Source organism: Bufo bufo, chromosome 1 (genome assembly GCF_905171765.1).
Source record: "Bufo bufo chromosome 1, aBufBuf1.1, whole genome shotgun sequence".
In the NCBI taxonomy this organism is placed as follows: domain Eukaryota; kingdom Metazoa; phylum Chordata; class Amphibia; order Anura; family Bufonidae; genus Bufo; species Bufo bufo.
The window spans coordinates 301,475,721-301,488,701 of record NC_053389.1 but is presented as its reverse complement, the minus strand read 5'-3'; positions in this window follow the sequence as shown (position 1 = coordinate 301,488,701).

The window sequence follows — 12,981 nt, the reverse complement described above, 5'->3', positions numbered from 1 at the left end:
TAATCTGCCTACCAGAGCGAATCCCCACAGCGTGTATTAGTGGCAAAAAATATATATTATTTACCGTTCAGCGGTGCAGTTATTTGTTCTAGAGTCTTGTGTGGAAAGTATAAGTGGAAAAAAGTAAAGTATTTGCCGTTGTGTGGTGAAATGAGAAAATTATAGCCCTTTTTGGAGTGTATTAGTGGCAAAAAAAATATATATTATTTGCCGTTCAGTGGTGTTGTTATACACTCACCTAAAGAAATATTAGGAACACCTTTTCTATTTCTCATTAATGCAATTATCTAGTCAACCAATCACATGGCAGTTGCTTCAATGCATTTAGGGGGGTGCTCCTGGTCAAGACAATCTCCTGAACTCCAAACTGAATGTCAGAATGGGAAAGAAAGGTTATTTAAGCAATTTTGAGCGTGGCATGGTTGTTGGTGCCAGACGGGCCGGTCTGAGTATTTCACAATCTGCTCAGTTACTGGGATTTTCACTCACAACCATTTCTAGGGTTTACAAAGAATGGTGTGAAAAGGGAAAAACATCCAGTATGTATGTGGCAGTCCTGTGGGCGAAAATGCCTTGTGGATGCTAGAGGTCAGAGGAGAATGGGCCGACTGATTCAAGCTGATAGAAGAGCAACGTTGACTGAAATAACCACTCGTTACAACCAAGGTATGCAGCAAAGCATTTGTGAAGCCACAACACGCACAACCTTGAGGCGGATGGGCTACAACAGCAGAAGACCCCACCGGGTACCATTAATCTCCACTACAAATAGGAAAAAGAGGCTACAATTTGCACGAGCTCACCAAAATTGGACTGTTGAAGACTGGAAAAATGTTGCCTGGTCTGATGAGTCTCGCTTTATGTTTAGACATTCAAATGGTAGAGTCCGAATTTGGCGTAAACAGAATGAGAACATGTGTCCATACTCTGATGGCTACTTCCAGCAGGATAATGCACCATGTCACAAAGCTCGAATCATTTCAAATTGGTTTCTTGAACATGACAATGAGTTCACTGTACTAAAATGGCCCCACAGTCACCAGATCTCAACCCAATAGAGCATCTTTGGGATGTGGTGGAACGGGAGCTTCGTGCCCTGGATGTGCATCCCTCAAATCTCCATCAACTGCAAGATGCTATCCTATCAATATGGGCCAACATTTCTAAAGAATGCTATCAGCACCTTGTGGAATCAATGCCACGTAGAATTAAGGCAGTTCTGAAGGCAAAACGGAGTCCAACACCGTATTAGTATGGTGTTCCTAATAATTATTTAGGTGAGTGTATGTTCTAAAGCTTTTTGTGGCTTGTATAAGTGGCTGGGAGCAGGCCATGTGCCCTCACCTGTCCTCAACCTGCCTCTGTCCTTTTCTGTTCCCTCAGCCAGACAAGTATTATATTCTGTGGGCTCAGCTCCACTATACAGTGAGGATGAGCTACTAGAGGACAGTCAGCAGCTACTGGCCAGCCAAGATGTGGAGGAGACATCTGGAGCTTCTGCAACGGTCCCACTAGTTACCTGGGGTCTCTTCTACAGGTGTTATGAGAGTTTTTAGAGTTTTTGTTGTGACGCCAGTTGCATTTCAGCAACAATGGATTGGATCCCCCTATGTAGAGGGTAATGGTGGAACCCATGTGTAGCATTGCCAGAGTTGTGTAAGGGTTGCCTATAGTGTCCCTTAGGTGTGGCTTTAGGACTTGTCACGATGCTCTTACCTGGATATCCGGAACCACAAGCGCTGTAGTCCAAAGCAGTGCAAATAGGGTTGTAGATGAAGTGGGTGTAGAAAGAAATTGAGTCCAGACTTGTATTGAAGTAGTTAAACACAGCTTTTCTTTGCATGAACTTTCAGCAGGGAACAATGTTCCAACTTTCTCTTGGTTACCAGCAGGCTTTGGCTTAAGTTCTGGCAGCTTTGCTCCATCTGAACTCTTTCAGCTCTGCTATGTTGGCTGGTTTAAATAGTAACTTTCCATCTGCTTTCTGCTGCAACTTCTCTCTTTGTCTCACTCTATGGCAAGGCACAGGGCAACTTCTTCCTGGCTTCTGAGGCTTCTAGCTTGGGCCTCTATGCCCTGCAGAGCAGACAGTGTTCTGCTGGCTAGAACACAGCCACCCCCTTCCAGGGGCTGGTCTCAACTAATTCCTAACTAACTGAACTTGTCCCTCTCTAGATAGGGGACTAGAATGGAAGAAGGGCTCAATCCTAGTTAACTTTGCTATGACAGTAATGCCACAATCTGCTGGTGAACCAGGCACATTACATGTCAAACATTACCAAACCATAAATACATTTACACATTGTGCAGGACTTAAAGATAAATACATGTGAAGACACAGGGTACACCATCAAGGATAGTGGAGGGGTAAATAGAGTGGTAATGCCCCCTTGCAGGTTGTTACATTCCCCCTTACTTAAAAGGCAAGCTGCCCTCGGCTTGTGCTCAGGTTACGTGAAAATATGCTCTCAGGGTACAGAATAAATACGGAATGCTACTTCACAGTACTGACATACATCAACATAAAAGACGGCTACCTCTAGGTTTCTGCCCTTGTGAGTAGGGTGTCCGTTAACAGTTTCCCTCTCGGGTATAACCAGAGAACCAAACAATGTGCACAAAGCACTCATTCCTCACTTTACTTTGAATATTGGGCCACTAATACCAAAGAAAGCGCGGGGGTGTCTTTACTCTGGCATGCACTTCAACCACTCATACACCACAAAGCACACTCTCCTTGAGCTGCAGCGACAGAACGGCATCCCCCAACATACGGATGTAGTAGAGTTAAGACTCATGATTTATGAGACTTGTTATCTAAACTAAATGAGTTAATCAAACACCTTTAATTGCTTTCCAATGGCTTTCGGCTCAAGATAACACAATGAGTTAAGAAATTTCAGTTAAGAGCTTGAGTGCTAACCCTGCTACATTTGTAGGCTGATATGCAACGTTTCCACCCGTTGGAGTTCCACCCTCCATATGTTGGACCGACTATACGAACAGAGAACGGCCATAAACTATTTCTTGATGATCTAAGCAGACAGGAGTACTCCCCTGTGTAACTTCGATGTCAGCCAGTGGCAGCTCATGCATGACACCTGCCGTTTGCTCAGGCCCTTTGAGGAGGCCACGTTATTTGTCAGTCGCCAGGAGTACGGGATGAACCACGTCATGGGACTGGAGATGTGACGCCTAGAGCTCACGACCACATGAGCCCTGTGGAGGCTTAACTGGAGCAGGAGGACATTGGAGCACAAGCAATGTGTAGCGAAATGTGTGTTTTTTTTTTACACAGGTGACAGGAGAGGAGGAGCAGGAGCAGCCAGAAGAGCTACAGGGTGATGAAGAAGAGGAGGCAGAGGACCCAGACACACCATGGCAGTATGCAGTGGAGATGGAGGCAGGGAGTACCTCAGAGTCACTTGCGCAAATGGCCCGATGCATGCCTCTTTGCTTGCGTAGTGACAGCCAAATTGTCACCATTCAGTAGAGGGATGACTTCTGGCTCTCCACCCTATTAGACCCTCGCTATCGGTCCAAAATGGGGGCCTTTTTTACTACTATAGAGACATCCTATGTAGTCAGTTGGCCGCTGCCTATCTGCGCCATCATCCATCCTCTCGCAGGTCTGACCGGGGGGGGGCACTCTGCGCTCACGTTCCTCTGCCATAGCTGCTTTGGCAGGGTGGGGCGGTAGGAGCAGTTCCAGATCCATCAGCAGCAACTTGAGTCTAGAGTCGCTGATGAGCATCTTTTTTCACCCGCCTAGTAAAGAAACTACTCACCAGCAGTAGCTACACCTGGAGCAGAACCTGAACCAGCAGGTGGTGGCATACTTGGACAGCAGCCTGCCACCCCACATTGAAGATCTGCTGGACTACTGTGCAGCCAAACTAGATTTGTGGCAGCAACTGGTAGAGTTTCCCCTGGAAAAGCTGTCCTGCCCAGCCAGTAGTGTGGCATCAGAGCGGGTATTTAGTGCGGTGGGGGCCATAGTTACCCCAAGGATAACTTGCATATCCACCCAATATGTGGAGAGACTGACCTTTGTCAAGATGAATCAGGCGTGGATCAGCCAGGATTTCCACCCACCAATGCCTGATGCATCAGACTAGATCATCCATTGTGCCACAGCAACACTTCGACAAAAGAGACTGGTTTCTTCTGGCTACCTGCCTAAGCTACTATTCTGATGTTGCCACTCGCCTGATACCATACATCTGATGCCAAGTGCTCCTTCTTTCACCCACCATCTTCAGCTGGTACTAGTATTGCCACCCACTTCCACACTCTGTCACAGGGTCACTCTGTGGTCTCCTGATGCTGCTGCCACTTCCACACTATGTCAACTTGTCACTCTATGGTCTCCTGATGCTGCTGCCACCTCCACACTATGTCACGTTGCCAATCTGTGGTCTCCTGATGCTGCTGCCACCTCCACTGTATGTCACCTTGCCACTCTGTGGTCTCCTGATGCTGATGCCACCTCCACACTATGTCTTATTGCCACTCTGTGGTCTCCTGATGCTGCTGCTACCTCCATACTATGTCACCTTGCCACTCTGTGGCCTTCTGATGATGCTGCTACCTCAAAACTATGTCACCTTGCCACTCTGTGGCCCTCTGATGATGCTACTGCCACCTCCACACTGTCATTGTGCCACCCTGTGGCCTCCTCCTGATGCTGCTGCTGCCACATCCACACTGTTATTGTGCCACCCTATGGCCTCTTCCTGATGCTGCTGCCACCTCCACACTCTGAGAGTAGGGGCCCACCAGGAAGGATGGGTGGGGAAATATGCTCATTAATATATAACTTTTAATACGATGTACATTAAAAAATACACCACAAGGATGCATCAACATAACAGACATACAAATAAAGGGGTCCAAGCAAGGTACCCCAATGCTGGTAAAAGGAAAGTAAGTAATTAGATCTGCTACACCTGTGTGGGTGCACGCAGTCTTACCCGACCAACCAGATGGCTAGGATCAGCACAGCTTAGGTATTGCCTGGACCGGACGGTGTCCCGTGATAGCGTGATGTCAGAGGAAGTAATGGTGGAACTGTACCCTATCTTACCCTAGAAGAGGAGACCCTTGAAATTGGTCTGTGGGTGCGATACATCGATGATATTTTCATCCTCTGGAATGGCGACCAGATGGGCTTCGAGTCCTTTGTGCGGCATCTCAACCAGAATGAGATTGGGATGCACTTTACATGTGAATCGCACCCTACGAGTTTGCCTTTCCTGGACATTAGAATCACAAAGAACAACAGGGGTGAACTTGATACCTCGATCTACAGGAAGGCTAACTCCACGAATTCCCTCCTGAGATGGGAGAGTAATCACCCTCTCCCACTCAGGAGAGGGATTCCGAGGGGTCAATATCTTCGATTGAGACGTAATTGTTCAGACAAGCACAAATTTGTCAATCAGGCAGCTGATTTGAGGAGGAGGTTTCTGTGACTCAAGGGGATACCCTGACTACGTCCTTAGGTCTGCATACCAGGCCGCTCTGTCTCGCCCAAGATCCTCTTTGCTAACCCCGAATCAATCCTTCACCCCCCAGACCAAAGTGCTGAGAATTATTACTAACTTTGACAGGGGGTCCAAACAGGTCAAAGATATTATACAACGCCACTGGGAGGTTCTTAAAATGGACCCTGACTTGAATGATGTACTAGGTGACCAACCCCAAATCACCTATAGAAGGGGGCCCAATCTGCGTGACAAACTTGTACACAGCCACTATTCCTCCAACATTACACAATCCACTTGGCTGCGGTCCAAGATTGTGGGCTGTCACAAGTGTGGCAATTGCATAGCGTGCAAATTCATACACACTACAAAATCATTTGTGAGCTCTGTGACAGGCAAACAATACTCCATCCTACATTTCATCAACTGCAAGTCCAGAGGGGTTGTGTATCGCATTCAGTGCGAATGTGTGATGGAGTATATAGGGAAAACGATACGCAAATTCGGGAGGAGGATAGGGGAACACCTGGAGGACATCTCACATAAACGGGATACTCCCCCCCCCCCCCAAGCATGTACACACAGCTCATAATGGTAGTGCCAAACTGAGATTTATGGGCATTGATCTTGTGAAGCCTCCCTTTAGAGGAGGTGGCTGGGATAAGAACCTCCTCCAGCGTGAATCACGTTGCATCTTCTGTCTGAAAACCTCCGCGCCCCAGGGTCTTAATGAGAGGCTTGACTTTGGCTGTTTCATATAATACACTCTGGGGGCGATCGGAGTACCTATTCCCTTAGTGCCATGAATTTTCATCGGGCATCTGGCCCAATCTGTAGCGTTTTCCTGCGATTAATCTTGTCCCTTGTGTCCATGCAATAAATGTCAGTCTAATCTTGCTGTGATTTTGAGTTACAGCGTCACTACGGATGCGCTTGACAGTGAGCGCTCTGTATGGCTGCCTACCTATTGTTATTGTCTCCTAGGCAACCGTCTAGGTTGGCCGTCTGTATCACGTGGTGTCGGCGCCGGCATCTGACGTGTTTGCGCGCGGCGCATGCGTGTGATGTCGGACGCCGGAGCGGACGATCACAGGGCGGTCCGTCTAAGAGAGGCGCGAATGGGCTCTATTTAAATCCCACAGAGGTATGTATCAGTGTGGCTGGTAGATGTTTAGGATATCCCCAAAACTAGAGGGACACTACCTTAAGTGAGGATCACCATATTCTCACACACCGACTAGCAGAGGAACATCTATCCCTCTGCAGCACTGCATCCCAACACCAGGGGTGACAGTCCACAAGCTCTTACCAAAGTTGTTAGAGCCCCTATTTTTCTTTGGCTGCAGGGTCTTTTTACCCGCGATCTCACATGTTATATGTTCTTCCTATGTGTACCACCTTCCCCTGAGGAGTCGACACGACAGAAAGGTGCCACGTCGGGAGGTCTGAAGGAACGTGTATTTTCCTAGTGCTAGTGATCAGGTCCCTAACTAGGAACAGGTATCCGGACGGGGTCGCCCTTTTCGGGGTGAGTGCTCTGTGTAGGTAGGCAGTATGGGAGCAGTCCCATTCCCCCTCTTCTAGGGTAAGATAGGGTACAGTTCCACCATTACTTCCTCTGACATCACGCTATCACGGGACACCGTCCGGTCCAGGCAATACCTAAGCTGTGCTGATCCTAGCCATCTGGTTGGTCGGGTAAGACTGCGTGCACCCACACAGGTGTAGCAGATCTAATTACTTACTTTCCTTCTACCAGCATTGGGGTACCTTGCTTGGACCCCTTTATTTGTATGCCTGTTATGTTGATGCATCCTTGTGGTGTATTTTTAATGTACATCGTATTAAAAGTTATATATTAATGAGCATATTTCCCCACCCCTCCTTCCTGGTGGGCCCCTACTCGCATTGTGTCTCGAAATATTAGTGAGGCAGACTCACCTGAGCCTCATTTCACTATTCACCTCCACACTCTGTCATCGTGCCACTCTGTGGCCTCCTGATGCTGCTGCCACCTCTACACTGTCATTGTGCCACCCTCTGGCCTCCTCCTGATGCTACTGCTGCTGTCACCTTCACACTCTGTCATTGTGCCACTCTGTGGCTTCCTGATGCTGCTGCCACCTCCACACTGTCATTGTGCCACCCTGTGGCCTCCTCCTGATGCTGCTGCTGCTACCACCTCTAGACTCTGTCATTGTGCCACTCTGTGGCCTTCTAATGATGCTGCTGCCATCTCCACACTCTGTCATTGTGCCACCCTGTGGCCTCCTCCTGTTGTTGCCGCCTCCACACTCTGTCATTGTGCCACTTTGTGGTCTCCTCATGCTGCTTCTGCCACATCCACACTGTCATCGTGCCATCCTGTGGCAACCTCCTGATGCTGTTGTTGCCACCTCCACACTCTGTCATTGTGCCACTCTGTGGCCTCCTGATACAGCTGTTGCCACCTCCACACTGTCATCATGCCACTCTGTGCCCTCCTCCAGATGCTTCCGCCACCTCCACACTCTGTCATTGTGGCACTCTGTGGCCTCCTGATGCTTCCACTTCCACGCTGTCATTGTGGCACTCTGTGGCCTCCTCCTGATGCTGCTGCCACCTCCAGACTCTGTCATTGGGCCACTCTGTGGTCTCCTCATGCTGCTTCCACCTCACCACTATGTCATAGGGTAACTCTGTGGACTTCTCATGCTGTTCCCACCCTCCACACTTCATGACTGGGCCACTATTTTGCCTTTCGACCTGGCTGACATAATCATTTATTTGACCCTTCTGATCTGTCAGAAGGAAGGAAAAATGAGACGCACAACGGATCCTATCAATGTAACAGCTGTAAGGCCTACATGACATGGTCCCTATTTTGCATCAGAATTGGCTTATGATTTGTTAGCCAAAAGCAGAAGTGGGTACAAAACACAGAAGACATGCAAATATTCCATTCACGTGTCATCTCTGTTTTGGATCCACTCCTGTTTTTTTTTTTGGGCGTTAGCAATACTGACTGATTACTGACCAAATGCTGAACGAGTGAAGTCAGCTGTAATACAGACAGGATTCGTGTTTTGGGGGTCATTACCCAGCACCATATGTCCCATTTAGTCATTGTTATGGGGTCCATTGCCTCTACTTATGCACCTTTTAGTTGTTGATTTAGTTTGTGATTATTTACATGTTTCCACTAATTAAATTATATACAGTATTATAATCGTGTATCTTCTCTGTAATTTTATTCCATGATTGCAATTTTTTTTATTATATTTACTTTTATGGGGGAAACCATTCTGCATGAACTGCTCTGATATACAGTAAGGAACAGAAGCATTTGAACACCATGCGATTTTGCGGTCTGAAATTCACATTGTAGGTGCATTCCCACTCTGAGAGACGGAATTTAAAAAAAATATTCAGTCAATCACATTGTATGATTTTTAAAGAATTTATTTGTCTTGCACTGTTGAACATAAATATTTGAACACCTGAGAAACAACAAGAATTCTGGCTCTCAAAGACCTGTTACTGTGCCTTTAAAAAGTCCACCTCTACTCCACTTATTAATCTATCTTAGTAGCACCTGTCTGAGCTCTTTAAAGACACTTATCCACCCCACAGTCAGTCAGACTCCAACTACAACCATGGGCAAGACCAAAGAGCTGTCAAAAGACACCAGAGACAAAAATGTGGACCTCCACAAGGCTGGAAAGGGCTATGGGGCAATTGCCAAGCAGCTTGGTGAAAATAGATCAACTAGTAGAGAAATTGTTAGAAAATGGAAAAGGCTAAAGACGATTGTCAGTCTCCCTCGGACTGGGGCTCCATGCAAGTTCTCAACTCGTGGGGTATGACTGATGATAAGAAAGGTGAGGAATCAGCCCATAACCACATGGGAGCAGCTGGTCAATGGCATGAAGAGAGCTGGGACCACAGTTTCAAAGGTCACTGTCGGTAGAACACTACGCCGTCATGGTTTCAAATAATGCATTGCACGGAAGGTTCCCCTGCTCAAGTCATCACATGTCCAGGCCTGACTGAAGTTTGCCAATGACCAACTGGATGATACAGAGGAGGCATGGGAGAAAGTCATGTGGCCAGATGAGACCAAAGTAGAAGTTTTTGGTCTAAACTTTTGGAGGAGAAAGAAGGATGAGTTGCATCCCAAGAACACCATCCCTACTGTGAAGCATAGGAGTGGTAACATCATGCTTTGGGGGTGCTTTTCTGCAAAGGGGACAGGACGACTGCACTGTATTAAGGAGAGGATGAATGGTGCCATTTATTGTGAGATTTTTAGCAACAACCTCCTTCCATCAGTCAGAGCATTGAAGATGGGCCATGGCTGGGTCTTCCAACATGACAATGACCCGAAGCACACAGCCAGGATAACCAAGGAGTGGCTCCTTAAGAAGCATATCAAGGTTCTGGAGTGGCCTAGCCAGTCTCCAGACCTAAATCCAATAGAACATATTTGGAGGGAGCTGAAACTCTGTGTTGCTCAGCGACAGCCCCGAAACCTGACAGATCTAGAGGAGATCTGTGTGGAGGAGTGGGACAAAACCCTGTTGCAGTGTGTGCAAACCTTGTCAAGAACTACAGGAAATGTTTGACCTCTGTAATTGCAAACAAAGACTTCTGTACCAAATATTAACACTGATTTTCTCAGGTGTTCAAATACCTATGTTCAGCAGTGCAAGACAAATCATAAAATGTGATTTCCTGAATTTCTTTGTTTAATTCTGTCTCTCAGAGTGGGAATGCAATATACTGTAGGTGTTTCCTTTCATTGTAATGTTGCCCGCTGATAATAATGAGATGACTGCTGATAACTGATAGAATTGATCTCTCTGGATTTCTTTATTTATATAAAAAACAAATAATCATCACCAATATAATGTCTAACCCAGATCAACCCTTTACAACCAGGCATATATCCTGGTAGGGTTCTGGCTGGAGCACCAGAAGTGTCGCTGGAGTAGGGCTCAATCCACATAAACCCACCTCCTGGTATTTATAAAGGTTCAAATTTTCACAACGCCACTACCTACAGATAAAATATATACAGTACAGACCAAAAGTTTGGACACACCTTCTCATTCAAAGAGTTTTCTTTATTTTCATGACTATGAAGGCATCAAAACTATGAATTAACACATGTGGAATTATATACATAACAAACAAGTGTGAAACAACTGAAAATATGTCATATTCTAGGTTCTTCAAAGTAGCCACCTTTTGCTTTGATTACTGCTTTGCACACTCTTGGCATTCTCTTGATGAGCTTCAAGAGGTAGTCCCTGAAATGGTCTTCCAACAGTCTTGAAGGAGTTCCTAGAGATACTTAGCACTTGTTTGCCCTTTTGCCTTTACTCTGCGGTCCAGCTCACCCCAAACCATCTCGATTGGGTTCAGGTCAGGTGACTGTGGAGGCCAGGTCATCTGGTGCAGCACCCCATTACTCTCCTTCATGGTCAAATAGCCCTTACTTTCAAAGTTTTCCCAATTTTTCGGCTGACTGACTGACCTTCATTTCTTAAAGTAATAATGGCCACTCGTTTTTCTTTACTTAGCTGCTTTTTTCTTGCCATAATACAAATTCTAACAGTCTATTCAGTAGGACTATCAGCTGTGTATCCACCTGACTTCTCCTCAATGCCACTGATGGTCCCAACCCCATTTATAAGGCAAGAAATCCCACTTATTAAACCTGACAGGGCACACCTGTGAAGTGAAAACCATTTCAGGGGACTACCTCTTGAAGCTCATCAAGAGAATGCCAAGAGTGTGCAAAGCAGTAATCAAAGCAAAAGGTGGCTACTTTGAAGAACCTAGAATATGACATATTTTCAGTTGTTTCACACTTGTTTGTTATGTATATAATTCCACATGTGTTAATTCATAGTTTTGATGCCTTCAGTGTGAATCTACAATTTTCATAGTCATAAAAATGAAGAAAACTCTTTGAATGAGAAGGTGTGTCCAAACTTTTGGTCTGTACTGTATATATATATATATATATATATATATATATATATATATAGTTTTAATCAGCATCAGCAACCCTAGCAGGCTACATGCCTTGTTGTATAGGGTTGATCCGGGTGACAGAGACGCTTTAAGCTCTCTTTGATGTCAGTTGGTAACGATGTGCTGATGTTTCTTTTTAGTTTTATTCCTTATTTCCATTCTTTTCAATAGCTTGACAAGTGCTCTTAATCTTCAATGAATGCTGTGAAATGCAGAAGAGTGGTCATGTGACTGTGCCCTCTCTGGAGACTGTATTTTCACTGACATCACGATCAGGCCTTTCTGGACGATTGGATTGGCAACCCTGACACCACCAATATCCAGCCAGTCGAAGTTTGATTTCCATTTTCCTCCCCAATCAAAATAAAGTGGCAGAGGCACAAGGAAACCTCAGTGCCTCTGTATCCTCATGGCTTAACTTAGCTTTATCTAGAGACCACAATCTAGGCCCTTTAAAGTCAGTAGCAAACCATACGGCATCTGGAAAAAGCTAAGGTGATCATAAAAAATAATATGGACCCTGCTGTTTGGAAAATGGTGGAATATTGCATATTTTGTAATATGTCACCAATGTGTATCTCAAGACAACTCCATTTGAATTATTTTATAGATGAGATTGGTAGTATTTGTTCCGATTTGTAACTGGTGCTACACTGATACCTTAGGCTTTGTGTAATGATAAGGTATGCCATGGGACAGCTCATACAATATCAGTTTTCCATTTTCTTGGACCAGGACAAGCTGAAAGTAGACACAATTTTAAAGTATCAACTAAATCTCCAAGGAATTGGTTTGTGTACTGATGGCGCCCAATGCAAAAAGAGTTTTTGGATCTTACATCTCTTAGGCTACTTTCACACTTGCGTTCAGAGCGGATCCGTCTGGTGTCTGCACAGACGGATCCGCTCCTATAATGCAAACAATGGGATCTGTTCAGAATGGATCCGTCTGCATTATCTTTCAGAAAAAATTCTAAGTGTGAAAGTTAGTCAGACGGATCCGTCCAGACTTTGCATTGAAAGTCAATGGGGGACGGATCCGTTTGAAATTGCACCATATTGTGTCAACTTCAAACGGATCCGTCCCCATTGACTTACATTGTAAGTCTGGACGGATCCGTTTTGCTCCGCACGGCCAGGCGGACACCCGAACGCTGCAAGCTGCGTTCGGGTGTCCGCCTGCTGAGCGGAACGGAGGTCAAGCGGTGCCAAACTGATGCATTCTGAGCGGATCCGCATCCACTCAGAATGCATTAGGGCTGTACGGATCCGTTCGGGGCCGCTTGTGAGAGCCTTCAAATGGAACTCACAAGCGGAACCCTGAACGCAAGTGTGAAAGTAGCCTTAATACTTAAAACTAGTGTTGAGCGAATAGAAGTGAAACAAATTGGCTTCGATCTGAATTTCAGGAAAAATGTGATTCGCCACGCAAATCTTGCACGTGGTGAGCTGTGACATCCCCACATGACCACGCT